This window comes from Oncorhynchus mykiss, chromosome 17 (assembly GCF_013265735.2).
Source record: "Oncorhynchus mykiss isolate Arlee chromosome 17, USDA_OmykA_1.1, whole genome shotgun sequence".
NCBI lineage: Eukaryota > Metazoa > Chordata > Actinopteri > Salmoniformes > Salmonidae > Oncorhynchus > Oncorhynchus mykiss.
The window spans coordinates 76,734,736-76,747,620 of NC_048581.1; the positions used below are offsets into that span (position 1 = coordinate 76,734,736).

The 12,885-nt window shown below is 46.9% G+C and overlaps 1 protein-coding gene across 2 annotated transcripts in view; it reads right to left on the reverse strand.

The window, feature by feature from the left end:
- The window catches only part of LOC110494603 (E3 ubiquitin-protein ligase PDZRN3-B), a 136,403-nt gene that overhangs the window by 35,275 nt on the left and 88,243 nt on the right, over positions 1 to 12,885 (reverse strand). The window lies entirely within an intron of this gene.

Here is a 12,885-nt window from a genome sequence, read left to right on the forward strand (position 1 = left end):
CCTCTGCTCCACTTACGCAGTTAGTGACACATCGGTCCGTCAAGGCTGATGTCACTTGGCAGTCAGTGATCAGCAAGGCCTATGTTGGGGAGTCCTGGGAGAAGGGCAACCCGCCGCTCACGTCAGTACACTGGCAAAGGTTAATGACCTATTGAGGCCAATTATGTAATGAAATGACGGATTGTGTGATAAGTGCAGGTAGCTTAGCGTTTAAGAGCGTTGGGCCAGTAACTGAAAGGTTGCTGGTTTGAATCCCCAAGCTGTCTGGGTAAAACATTTGTCGATGTGCACTTGAGCAAGGCACTTAACCCAATAAAAGAAGAAAAAATTAAATACATTTATCAGTTTCCATTTCGGCAACATTAAAGAGAAGAGGATGGCATTGATATTTCTCTACAAGTCGAGAAACACACACACACACACACACACACACACACACACAGAAATCAGTACCATGGACAGACACATAACAGTTAGCTTACATTGATTGGACTAAATTGTTTTTGGAATCGTTTAGTTGTCACTGTGTCACTAAGCAGAGATGATTTGATGATGTTGAAATGGTCCGGTAATAGTGGAGCCAACTCCTATTTTCTTTGTGATTTGCAGTAACTCTCCGCTGTCCGAAATCAATGGTTGTTTAGTAGTCCAAAAATGTTGGAAACATTAACTTGATTGACCATGTTTTCGTAACATGCAATTTGCTTTGTGGACTCCACCGGACAGAGGTTGCTCTACGGTTTGGTGATGAAACAAAGCTGTGGTTGTATTTATTCTGCCATTGTGGCTTCTTATTGTCTCAGCCTTAGGTCTATATAACACGGTGTCAAGGCATATGAACTAACAGGTTATAGATCAAACAACACAATTATCACAACACATAGGTTGTAATTATGGCTTTTCCTGGCTTGGCTTCCCCAGTGAGTTTAACCACACACCGCTACTAGCTCCTACAGGGTCGTCATTCCTGCGTCTGTCAAATGTGGGGGTTATTACAAAAGGACATTATTTCAGACACTGGTAAACAGGGCCCCAGCCCATATCCCATGTCCTCTCTTTCACAGAGCATGCTGGGTTGTATTCATACCGGTCTACGTCACATGGCTGGCGTGGTGGCTGGTGTTGATAGTGGTACATGAGCACTGTGCAGGGTGTTTCCGCAGGCCAGATGTTTCCATCAATCCCTATCCGTCTGTCAGCATTTCTCAGTGCTCCCTCATTTTCGAGCTGCAGCCTTCTTCGTTCCCTTAGGACACCTCAAAGAAAACATACATTATTACGCTGATGTCCGGGAGGGCACTCGCCTGTGCCACGGCGGTGTGGGAGCAACAATCCGCCATCTGCCTCAGTCTGGAGGTATTCGTGGCGGAGGTGAGAAAAGTTTGAGCTCTGGTGGCCGGTAGAGAGGCTGCCCGGAAGTTACTCCAGCTTCGGCAGGACTCCCTCAGTGTGGCAGACAATGCGGTGGATTTCCGCACGCTAGCAGCGGAGGGTGCCTGGAACCCGGAAGCGCTGTTCGGCACGTTCTTGTACGGCTTATCGGAGGAAGGACGAGCTTGCAGCCCGGGAACTACAAACGGAACTCGACTCACTCATCACTTTAACCATCCGGATCGATGGTCGGCTACAGGAACGTAGGAGGGAGAAGAGGTCTGATTACGGTCCCAATCGCTCACTCAAGGATCCCACCTTGCATCTGATGAACTCTGGAAGTCCCCAGCGTTTTTGTCCCCGTGAGGAACCTAGCTTACCGTGTTCCTCCAAGAGCCTCAGAAGACTGCTGATTTTCCTCTTCCTGAGCTAATGCAACTCGGCAGGGCTAGGCTGTCTCCAGCCGAACACGTACGCAGACAACACTCAGAGTTGTCTGTATTGCAGTGCTGCCGGTCATTGTGTGTCTACCTGTTCCGTCAAGAGACCTAGCTCATTGGTAGGAATGAGTACTCTGGGTGGTCTTAAGGATAATTTTGCATCTCCCCCTACTCACCCCCCTCTCCATGCCACCCTGCTGTGGGGCAACTAGTCCAAGTCTTTCCAGATACTCATCGACTCGGGGGCCGATATGAGTCTTATGGACGTTACCATGGCGTCCGAGCTGGGCATCCCCACTCAACCCCTCTCCATTCCCATGGATGTTAGAGCGCTGGACGGGCTCTCTATAGGCCGGGTCACCCACCATACCACCTCCATCAACCTACGAGTGTCGGGGAACCACAGTGAGAATGCAATTTCTGCTAATTGAGTCTATGCAGGTTCCTGTGGTGTTGGGATTCTTTTGGCTCCAGCGACACAATCCCTCGATTGATTGGACTACTGGTGCCATCGTGGGCTGGAGCCCGTTCTGCCACGCTCAATGCCTAAAATCAGCTCTGCCTGCCCTGGAACGTCTTCCTGGGGGCTTGGAAATTATTGCCCCGAACCTCTCTGCCATTCCCTCAGAGTACCAGGACCTCTGGGAGGGGTTCATTAAGGCCCGGGATACTTTGCTTCCGCGACACCGACCAGTACCCAAGGATGTTAAGCCGGATGCGTTGGCACGCCACTATAGCCCCGCGGCTACACCCTCGGAGGCCGAGACCTTTCCCCCTGCTCCAAAATCATTAGCCCCTCTGCTGTTTGTCCTCTGTTGCCCCGTACCCTATACTTCCTACTTGTTATGTGTCTTGATGTAAATTCATGTCTCACAGCCCTTTGTCTCCTGTCTCAGCTCCTGCTTTCCCTAGTCGCTCTTTTTCTCGCTCTTCTGGTTTTGACCTTTGCCTGTCCTGACTCCTGCCTGACCACTCTGCCTGCCCCTGACCCTGAGTCTGCCTGCCTTTGCCCCTGCCTGCTGTGACCTGTCGTTTGCCTGCTCCTGTTGTAATAAACATTGTTACTTCAACACAGTCTGCACTTGAGTCTTACCTGAAACGTGATACTGTCACTGCATTAATCAAATGACCAATTCATTTCTAGTTGCTGTGACAACAGTATACCATCGCCCGCCCTCCCCCACCACTGCAAAAATGTTGGGGTTTAAACAGACTTCAAACAGCAGCTTGATCTATGGGCTCTGGAGACAAGGAGTCCAACAGCAAGTCCCAGTCATTAGTGACAGACAGAGACACAGTCTCCTGCCTCTACACAGGACCCAGTAACAAGTAGGACCAAGAGGTAATAATGTCATGTGTGTCACTGTAAACATCGGGGGGTTTGGCTAGAGGAAGGGACGGGGGTTATCATGTCCCTCCCTCATTGGCTATGGGGTCCTTTGAAAGTGTGGGTCTCCTGTGCTGTGTAGCTCCCTGCTTGACTGGGTAATTTATATTCATGGTGTCTCTGTAGTGCCGCTCTGTAGCACTCTGCTCTGTAAGGGTCCCGCTGGGGCCAGTTTAACAGTTGTGTTTTTAACTACAGCAACAGAGGTGCGGTGCGACACTCACTGACTGGGTCTGGCTCAGAGTCACTCTCTGTCTTCCACACACTTTCTCATTATCTGTCTCTCTCTTACTATTTCTTTGTTAGACAAGTTCTCAGGATACATTTGGATTGAAGAGACCAGAAATCACATACGTGTGTGCAGTATTATTTCCATGATTGTGTGTCCTTCCTCAGCCTATAAACTATTGACCAAAGTTTGACAATGTCTCCATTCTACTATGATCCACTTGGATACAGGTGGCATGTATTTACAAGTGCGCAGTTGACACCTGCTCAACCCCCGCTCAGCTCAGACTAATTGAGGATTTACTGTGAGTGCACCAGTGTTAACAGGGTCAGTCTCAGTGCTGATCTGTGGTGCAGTTTAAACCGTGCTTTTACTGCCTGTCTGACTGCAGGGCAGAGCAGCATCTCTGTAGATCTACCAGGGTCTCTTCACCGTGCCACTGAGTTAAGTGAAGATGACCTCGGCATTTCAGAACGCCAAGCTGGAAAATGTCAAGCTATCAGTCTTCCTATCTATCGGACGATTCGCCTGGGCAAAATAAGTTGTGTGAATGTCTTCCAACTTGGATATGGTTTTTATGACCTGAGAAGATCAGAGAGAAACAGGGGGGTTAGCAGAATGTTGAGAATGATCTGGGGTTGTGACGACGTGGAAACATGTGAAGAAGGAAAGAGGGGGTTTAGCAGAATGTTGAGAACGATCTGGGGTTGTGACGACGTGGAAACATGTGAAGAAGGAAAACAGGAAACGATGACTGACAGAGATAAGAGTCCAGTCCTTCTCACAGTTCATAATGCTCTGTCCAGACACCAGCAGAGGTGGTGGGAGGGGTGGAGTAGAGACATCTATATAAATAAACAGAAGTCTCTGGTTCCTTCCATGGCTGATATATTCCGTGTCACCTCCCCTCCCTGCAGACATGCTAGGCCAAGCTGAGACTAGGCTGTGGAAGTAGAAAGGAGAGAGGAGTGGTCATAATCTCACAGGCTCCCACAGTGGTGTGGCCGGGTAGAGATTCAGTGGCGTCTCCCCTGAGTTGACTTTGGACCTGGGCTACACCTATCATCTCCTTAATCTGTAGACAATATGAGGGATTGAGGACCCACTCCGTTCAGCACTGGCTTTATGAATAATGGAGACAGCAGGTGAACAGGTGTGAGAAAGAGGGACAGAGAAGAAGAAAAATAAGAACAAGAACAAGGAGGAGGAAGAGCGAGAGAGAGAGAGAGAGCGGGGAGAGAGAGAGGGAGGGAGAGGGGGAGAGAGAGAGGGAGCGGGGAGAGAGAGAGGGAGGGAGAGGTGGAGAGAGAGAGGGAGCGGGGAGAGGGAGAGGGAGAGAGAGAGAGAGAGGGAGGGAGAGGGGAGAGAGGGGGGATAGAGTGAAGGAGAGAGGGGAGAGAAAGAGAGGGAGAGAAAGAGAGAGAGAGATAGAGAAAGAGAGAGAGATAGAGAGGGAGGAAGAGAGATGGTGGGTGAAAGAGGAGAGTGAGGAAGAGTAAGCAGAGGGTGTACTTTAATGAGTTCCCCTCCCTTAAGCCTTGCCGTTGGGGCCTGTGTGTGTGAGAGTGTGTGTATGTGTGTCCACCCCTAGAACAATAGTCTGTGCATAATTTAACAGACAGCTGTCAGCTCCACGTTGCTGTTGACTGTGATCCACAGATTCTCCACCAACAGAGACAGGTACCAGGGGAATCACAGTCCCCACAACCTTTTAATTTGGAGGGGAGAGCAACTAATAATGTCTGCCCCTGCTGTACAGTATGGTCATTTACTTGGCTTGGGAGAAAACCATGCAGAGGATCACTGTCTCAATCACTAGATATGCCTTAACAAAGATATTCTGAATGTATAAATAGGTTCCTTTCAGAGAGTAAATAAACTACGCTGTAATGTGACAAAGCAGAATAGATGTTATTTAGATTCCTTCCTACTCTTAGAGGAGTTAGAAAACAAAACATCAGATTGCATTTAAATCTCTCCATCTCCCCACATCACTGTATGTCTTTCATCATGTACTGCATTCAGCTGGGGCTACCTCTACCTCGACCTGTCTATATTTGCCATCTTGTGGGATATGGGAAAACTAAACAAAGTCACTACAAAAGCACACAACCACATGCCATATCTGATAAGAAAATATCACTCACTGCCAAACAGCAAAACAACAGATCCAACACAGAGTTTGTTAGCTTTTAAAAAATAAACAGTGTTCACACACTGGAGATTTCAGGGCTCCATGCTGCTTCTAATGGAGTGATTTGGATATAAGCTGCTGTCTGTCAGAGAGAGAGAGAGAGATAGCGAGTGACAGAGATAGTGAGCGACAGCGAGGGTGAGAGAGAGCGAGCGAGAGCTGGGTGTTCACACAGGGATTTGAATGTAAATAAATTGGTTCTGTGATGACAGAGAGTGACTGAGTCTGAGGTAATGGATTCTCCCTGGCCAGGGGGCTGAGAGATCCAATATGTCTCCAGCCATGGCAGGACTCCAACCCTCCAATGCAGGACCTCTGGTCCCAGCAAAATTAACGGCCATAATAGGGCCACTAAAATCACCACCTAACCTTTGCTACAAATAAAAAGGCTGCCGATTGCCTCCAGCAAGGTATCATAAAACACTATTTACAGCTAATTATCCAAATGCCACGACATTCCTCCTGAAGGTAACTCATGCCGCTTGTCAACACAGTTATTAGGCAGAATATTAAAGGAGTTCATATTTCATCCCTGTCGCATCTCTCCTGTTCTGAGAGCAGAGCTACGGAGCTACAGCTAGGTGGGCAGTGGGGCACCCTCCATCCTCCATGCCCAGGGACTCTCTGACTCTCTCTCTCTCTCTCTCTCTCTCTCTCTCAGTTCTGACCTGGACACTGGCTCCTGTCACCAGCTCATTCACAGACCCATCAACACTCCTGGCTGAGTCGGTGTGTTTACAGCCAAGGTTGTGGACTGGACAGAGCTCAATTTGTTGGGCATGGAGTGAGACAGGACCATTGTGGGATTGAATCAGTAGGTCTGTGTTGCAGGTGGTCTGTCTCTGGGGCTGTGGGTGGAGAGATATTGGACAGGTCCATGTTCAGGAGTCCATCTCATTACATTACAGTGCCCTCCCAACTGAAAGGACTGAGTGAGGGGTGACCTCATTGACAGGTGAGTAACTGACATGAGAATGATATCACAGACTTCTATACTAGGACAGAGACCTACTGTAGGCCCACGACCAACAAGTCAACCATGATGAATGAGGATCACTGCCGAAGGAGTAAAGAAACAATATTTCTCTATGTGCAAAGCTGACCGTCTGTTTTACTTCACAAGATTTAATGATATTCAAACATCTTAACTGGGCTAACTCAAAGACTGAGACACTTAGTAAATCTTTACATTAACAACCCCTCTCCCCGTTAGTCACTCAGCCAGCAGACAGACAGTGACCTCTGTGTGGCCAAGCGAGAACTAGAGGGGGAATTCCCAGCCTCCCTGTTATTTTTGCCGAGTCACTGAGCAGTTTTAAAGTGAGGTAGATGTCCCATCTCTTAAGATCAGTCATGCCTGACATCCAGACACATTGGACTACACTATAAATGATAGCTAAAGTAAATTTATGCAGGCTGAACCCTCCACCGCTCACCGATAAGTAACTAAACATACACTTACACACAGTTTCTGCTTGGTCTGTTAAGACAATTCTAGTTGTTAGATTGTCTTGCAGAATGATTCAGGAACAACATCTGATACCAGATGGAACATTTGAAGGCAGAGAAGTTCATCCTAAATCTTGTCATCTTCAGGGCAATCATACAGTACATGTAGAGAAAAGTCATTGTTTTATTCTCTGTAGTTTTCCCTGTGATAGGAAATCATTACAGTTGTATTGAGTAAAGTACACTACATGACCAAAAGTATGTGGACACTCATGGACAGTAATATGTAGAAGGTTCCCCCCTTTGCAGCTACAACAGCTTCCACTCTTCTGGGAAGGCTTTCCACTAGATGTTGGAACATTGCCACAGGGACTTGATTCAATTCCGTCACAAGCGCATTAGTGAGGTCGGGCACTGATGTTGGGCGATTAGGCCTGGCTCGCAGTCGGATTTCCAATTCATCCAAAACGTGTTCGATGGGGTTGTGGTCAGGGCACTGTGCAGGCCAGTTATGTTCTTCCGTACCAATCTCAACAAACCATTTCAGTATGGACCTCGCTTTGTGCACAGGGGCATTGGCATTCAGAAACAGGAAATAACCTTCCCCAAACTGTTGCCACAAAGTTGGAAGCACATAATCTGATTTCCCTTCACTGGAACTAAGGGGCCTAGTCCAAAGCATGAAAAACAGTCCCAGACCATTATTCCTCCTCCACCAAACTTTACAGTTGGCACTATGCGTTCTCCTGGCATCCACCAAACACAGATTTTTCCGTCTGCCTGTCAGACGATGATTCATCACTTTAGAGAACGAGTTTCCACTGCTCCAGAGTCCAATGTCGGCTAGCTTTAAACCACTCCAGCCAACGCTTGGCAATGCGCATGGTGATCTTAGGCTTGTGTGCGGCTACTCAGCCATGGAAATCCATTTCATAAAGCTCCCGACGAACAGTTATTGTGCTGATGTTGCTTCCAGAGGCAGTTTTGAACTCAGTAGTGAGTGTTGCAACCGAGGACAGGTGATTTTTATGCGTTACACGCTTCAGCACTCGGCGGCCCCATTTTGTGAGCTTGTGTGGCCTACCACTTCACGGCTGAGCCATTGTTGCTCCAAGAAATTTCCACTTCACAATAACAACACTTACAATTGACCAGGGCAGCTCTAGCAGGGCAGAAAGTTGATGAACTGACATGTTGGAAAAGGTGGCATCCTATGACGTTGCCACGTTGAAAGTCACTGAGCTCTTCAGTAAGGCCATTCTACTGCCAATGTTTGTCTATGAAGATTGCATGGTTGTGTGCTCAATTTTATACACCTGTCAATAACGGGTTTAGCTGAAATAGGCGAATCCACTCATTTGAAAGGGTGTCCACATACTTTGTATACAGTGGGGAGAACAAGTATTTGATACACTGACGATTTTGCAGGTTTTCCTACTTACAAAGCATGGAAAGATCTGTAATTTTTATCATAGGTACACTTCAACTGTGAGAGACGGAATCTAAAACAAAAATCCATAAAATCACAAATCACACATCGTATTTTATTACATGACATAAGTATTTGATACATCAGAAAAGCATAACTTAATATTTGGTACAGAAACCTTTGTTTGCAATTACAGAGATCATACATTTCTTGTAGTTCTTGACCAAGTTTTCACACACTGCAGCAGGGATTTTGGCCCACTCCTCCATACAGACCTTCTCCAGATCCTTCAGGTTTCGGGGCTGTCGCTGGGCAATATGGACTTTCAGCTCCCTCCAAAGATGTTCTATTGGGTTCAGGTCTGGAGACCGGCTAGGCCACTCCAGGACCTTGAGATGCTTCTTACGGAGCCACTCCTTGGTTGCCCTGGCTGTGTGTTTCGGGTCGTTGTCATGCTGGAAGACACAGCCACGACCCATCTTCAATGCTCTTACTGAGGGAAGGAGGTTGTTGGCCAAGATCTCGCGATACATGGCCCCATCCATCCTCCCCTCAATACGGTGCAGTCGTCCTGTCCCCTTTGCAGAAAAGCATCCCCAAAAATGATGTTTCCACCTCCATGCTTCACGGTTGGGATGGTGTTTTTGGGGTTGTACTCATCCTTCTTCCTCCAAACACGGCGAGTGGAGTTTAGACCAAAAAGCTCTATTTTTGTCTCATCAGACCACATGACCTCCTCCCATTCTTCCTCTGGATCATCCAGATGGTCATTGGCAAACTTCAGACAGGCCTGGACATGCGCTGGCTTGAGCAGGGGGACCTTGCGTACACTGCAGAATTTTAATCCATGACGGCGTAGTGTGTTACTAATGGTTTTCTTTGAGACTGTGGTCCCAGCTCTCTTCCACTACAGGTCCTGCCGTGTAGTTCTGGGCTGATCCCTCACCTTCCTCATGATCATTAATGCCCCACGAGGTGAGATCTTGCATGGAGCCCCAGACCGAGGGTGATTGACCGTCATCTTGAACTTCTTCCATTTTCTAATAATTGCTCCAACAGTTGTTGCCTTCTCACCAAGCTGCTTGCCTATTGTCCTGTAGCCCATCCCAGCCTTGTGCAGGTCTACAATGTTTTCCCTGATGTCCTTACACAGCTCTCTGGTGTTGGCCATTGTGGAGAGGTTGGAGTCTGTTTGATTGAGTGTGTGGACAGGTGTCTTTTATACAGGTATCAAGTTCAAACAGGTGCAGTTAATACAGGTAATGAGTGGAGAACAGGAGGGCTTCTTAAAGAAAAACTAACAGGTCTGTGAGAGACGGAATTCTTACTGGTAGGTGATCAAATACTTATGTCATTCAATAAAATGCAAATTAACTACTTAAAAATCATACAATGTGATTTTCTGGATTTTTGTTTTAGATTCCGTCTCTCACAGTTGAAGTGTACCTATGATAAAAATTACAGACCTCTACATGCTTTGTAAGTAAGAAAACCTGCAAAATCGGCAGTGTATCAAATACTTGTTCTCCCCATTGTATATAATGTATATCCAGTGACCCGGAGCTTTCTGGGCCCAGTTTTCTAAAATGATCTATCTGGCTATCGGATAGGATTAAATGCATAGAAATAGAATGCATAGAATGGGAGTCCCCACCCAAATCAATGATTGGTATGTTCTATTCTTTATATTTCTATGCATTTAATCTTATTCGATAGCTGAAATCCAGATAGATAATTTTTGAAAAAACGGGCCCTGAAGATTTCCTATGGCAATCTGTTTTGGTAACACCACTGATTACTCCCATAGTGTATTGGATTAAACTACTGCACAGTAACAGCACACAAACCTTCTACCATAACACTTCCTGTCACTGGCTAAACTTCATATGGTTATTTTGTGAAACTTTTCAGTCGTCCACTATTCTCCAAGCCGGAGAGTAACGCATAATATTTACTTGTTATAATAAGAATGATACTTCACATGAACATGATCCTTTCCCAGTGATAATCATAATATCAAATCAAATTTTATTTGTCACATGCACCGAATACAACGTAGACCTTACAGTGAAATGTCCAAGTGGCCATTTGATTAATTGTTCAGCAGTTTTATGGCTTGGGGGTAGAAGCTGTTAAGGAGCCTTTTGGACCTAGACTTGGTGCACTGATACCGCTTGCCATGAGGTAGCAGAGAGAACAGTCTATGAGTTGGGTGACTGGAGTCTTCCTCTGACACCGCCTAGTATATAGGTCCTGGATGGCAGGAAGCTTGGCACCAGTGATGTACCCGGCTGTACGCAATGCCCTCTGTAGTGTCTTTCGTTCGGATGCCGAGCAGTTGCCATACCAGGCGGTGATGCAACTGGTCAGGATGATCTCGATGGTGCAACTGTAGAACCTTTTGAGTATCTGGGGACCCATGCCAAATCTTTTCAGTCTCCTGAGGGGGAAAAGGTGTTGTCGTGCCCTCTTCACAACTTTCTTGGTGTGTTTGGACCATGATAGTTTGTTGGTGATGTGGACACCAAGGAACTTGAAACTCTCGACCCGCTTCACTGCAGCCCCATCGATGTGAATGGCGGCGTAGTCTGCCCTCCTTATTCTGTAGTCCATGATCATCTCCTTTGTCTTACTCATGTTTAGGGAGAGGTTGTTTCCTGGCACCACACTGCCAGGTCTCTGACCTCCTTCCTATAGGCGGTCTCATCGTTGTCGGTGGTCTCACCACATCGATGGAACAGTAGTGGAGAGGGTAGCAAGTTTTAAGTTCCTCGGCATACACATCACAGACAAACTGAATTGGTCCACTCACACAGACAGCATCGTGAAGAAGGCGCAGCAGCGCCTCTTCAACCTCAGGAGGCTGAAGAAATTCGGCTTGTCACCAAAAGCACTCACAAACTTCTACAGATGCACAATCGAGAGCATCCTGGCGGGCTGTATCACCGCCTGGTATGGCAACTGCACCGCCCTCAACCGTAAGGCTCTCCAGAGGGTAGTGAGGTCTGCACAACGCATCACCGGGGGCAAACTACCTGCCCTCCAGGACACCTACACCACCCGATGTCACAGGAAGGCCATAAAGATCATCAAGGACATCAACCACCCGAGCCACTGCCTGTTCACCCCGCTATCATCCAGAAGGCGAGGTCAGTACAGGTGCATCAAAGCTGGGACCGAGAGACTGAAAAACAGCTTCTATCTCAAGGCCATCAGACTGTTAAACAGCCACCACTAACACTGAGTGGCTGCTGCCAACACACTGACACTGACTCAACTCCAGCCACTTTAATAATGGGAATTGATGGGAAATGATGTAAATATATCACTAGCCACTTTAAACAATGCTACCTTATATAAATGTTACTTACCCTACATTATTCATCTCATATGCATACGTATATACTGTACTCTATATCATCGACGGTATCCTTATGTAATACATGTATCACTAGCCACTTTATACTATACTATGCCACTTTGTTTACATACTCATCTCATTTGTACATACTGTACCCGATACCATCTACTGTATCTTGCCTATGCTGCTCTGTACCATCACTCATTCATATATCCTTATGTACATATTCTTTATCCCCTTACACTGTGTACAAGACAGTAGTTTTGGAATTGTTAGTTAGATTACTTGTTATTACTGCATTGTCGGAACTAGAAGCACAAGCATTTCGCTACACTCGCATTAACATCTGCTAACCATGTGTATGTGACAAATAAAATTTGATTTGATTTGATTTGATTTGATCAGGTCTACCACCATTCTGTCGTAAGCAAACTTAAATGATGGTGTTGGACTAGTGCTTGGCCACGCAGTCGTGGGTGACAGGGAGTACAGGAGGGGACTAAGCACATACCCCTGAGGGGCCCCGTGTTGAGGATCAGCATGGCAGATGTGTCGTTGCCTACCCTTACCAGCTGGGGGCGGCCCATCAGGAAGACCAGGATCCAGTTGCAGAGGGAGGTGTTTAGTTCCAGGGTCCTTAGCTTAGTGATGAGCTTTGCGGGCACTATGGTGTTGTGATAATATGGTGGAAGAGTGGAGCCCAGGGACATACAGTAACAGACTGGTCCATCTAATCCTGTCCCCCCCTGTCCCTGTCCCTGACAGTCTCTCTCGGCCCTGCCCTGACATCTGTTCAAAACAATGCTAACCTCGTTAGGCCGATAAGTGAATTTAATAAGCAACTCCCAGAGTATCAAAGTACAATTTATCACAACTCCACTTCCTCCCTCTCCCGCTGATCCCCAGATAACAGAAAGGTTACTGCTTTTAAAGGAGATCGACTAAATTAAATTGCGACAGATGTCATAACTGAATGCCTTGAATACCTTTTCGCTAACAGTGTAGGCTGGACTACAGAAGTTTGT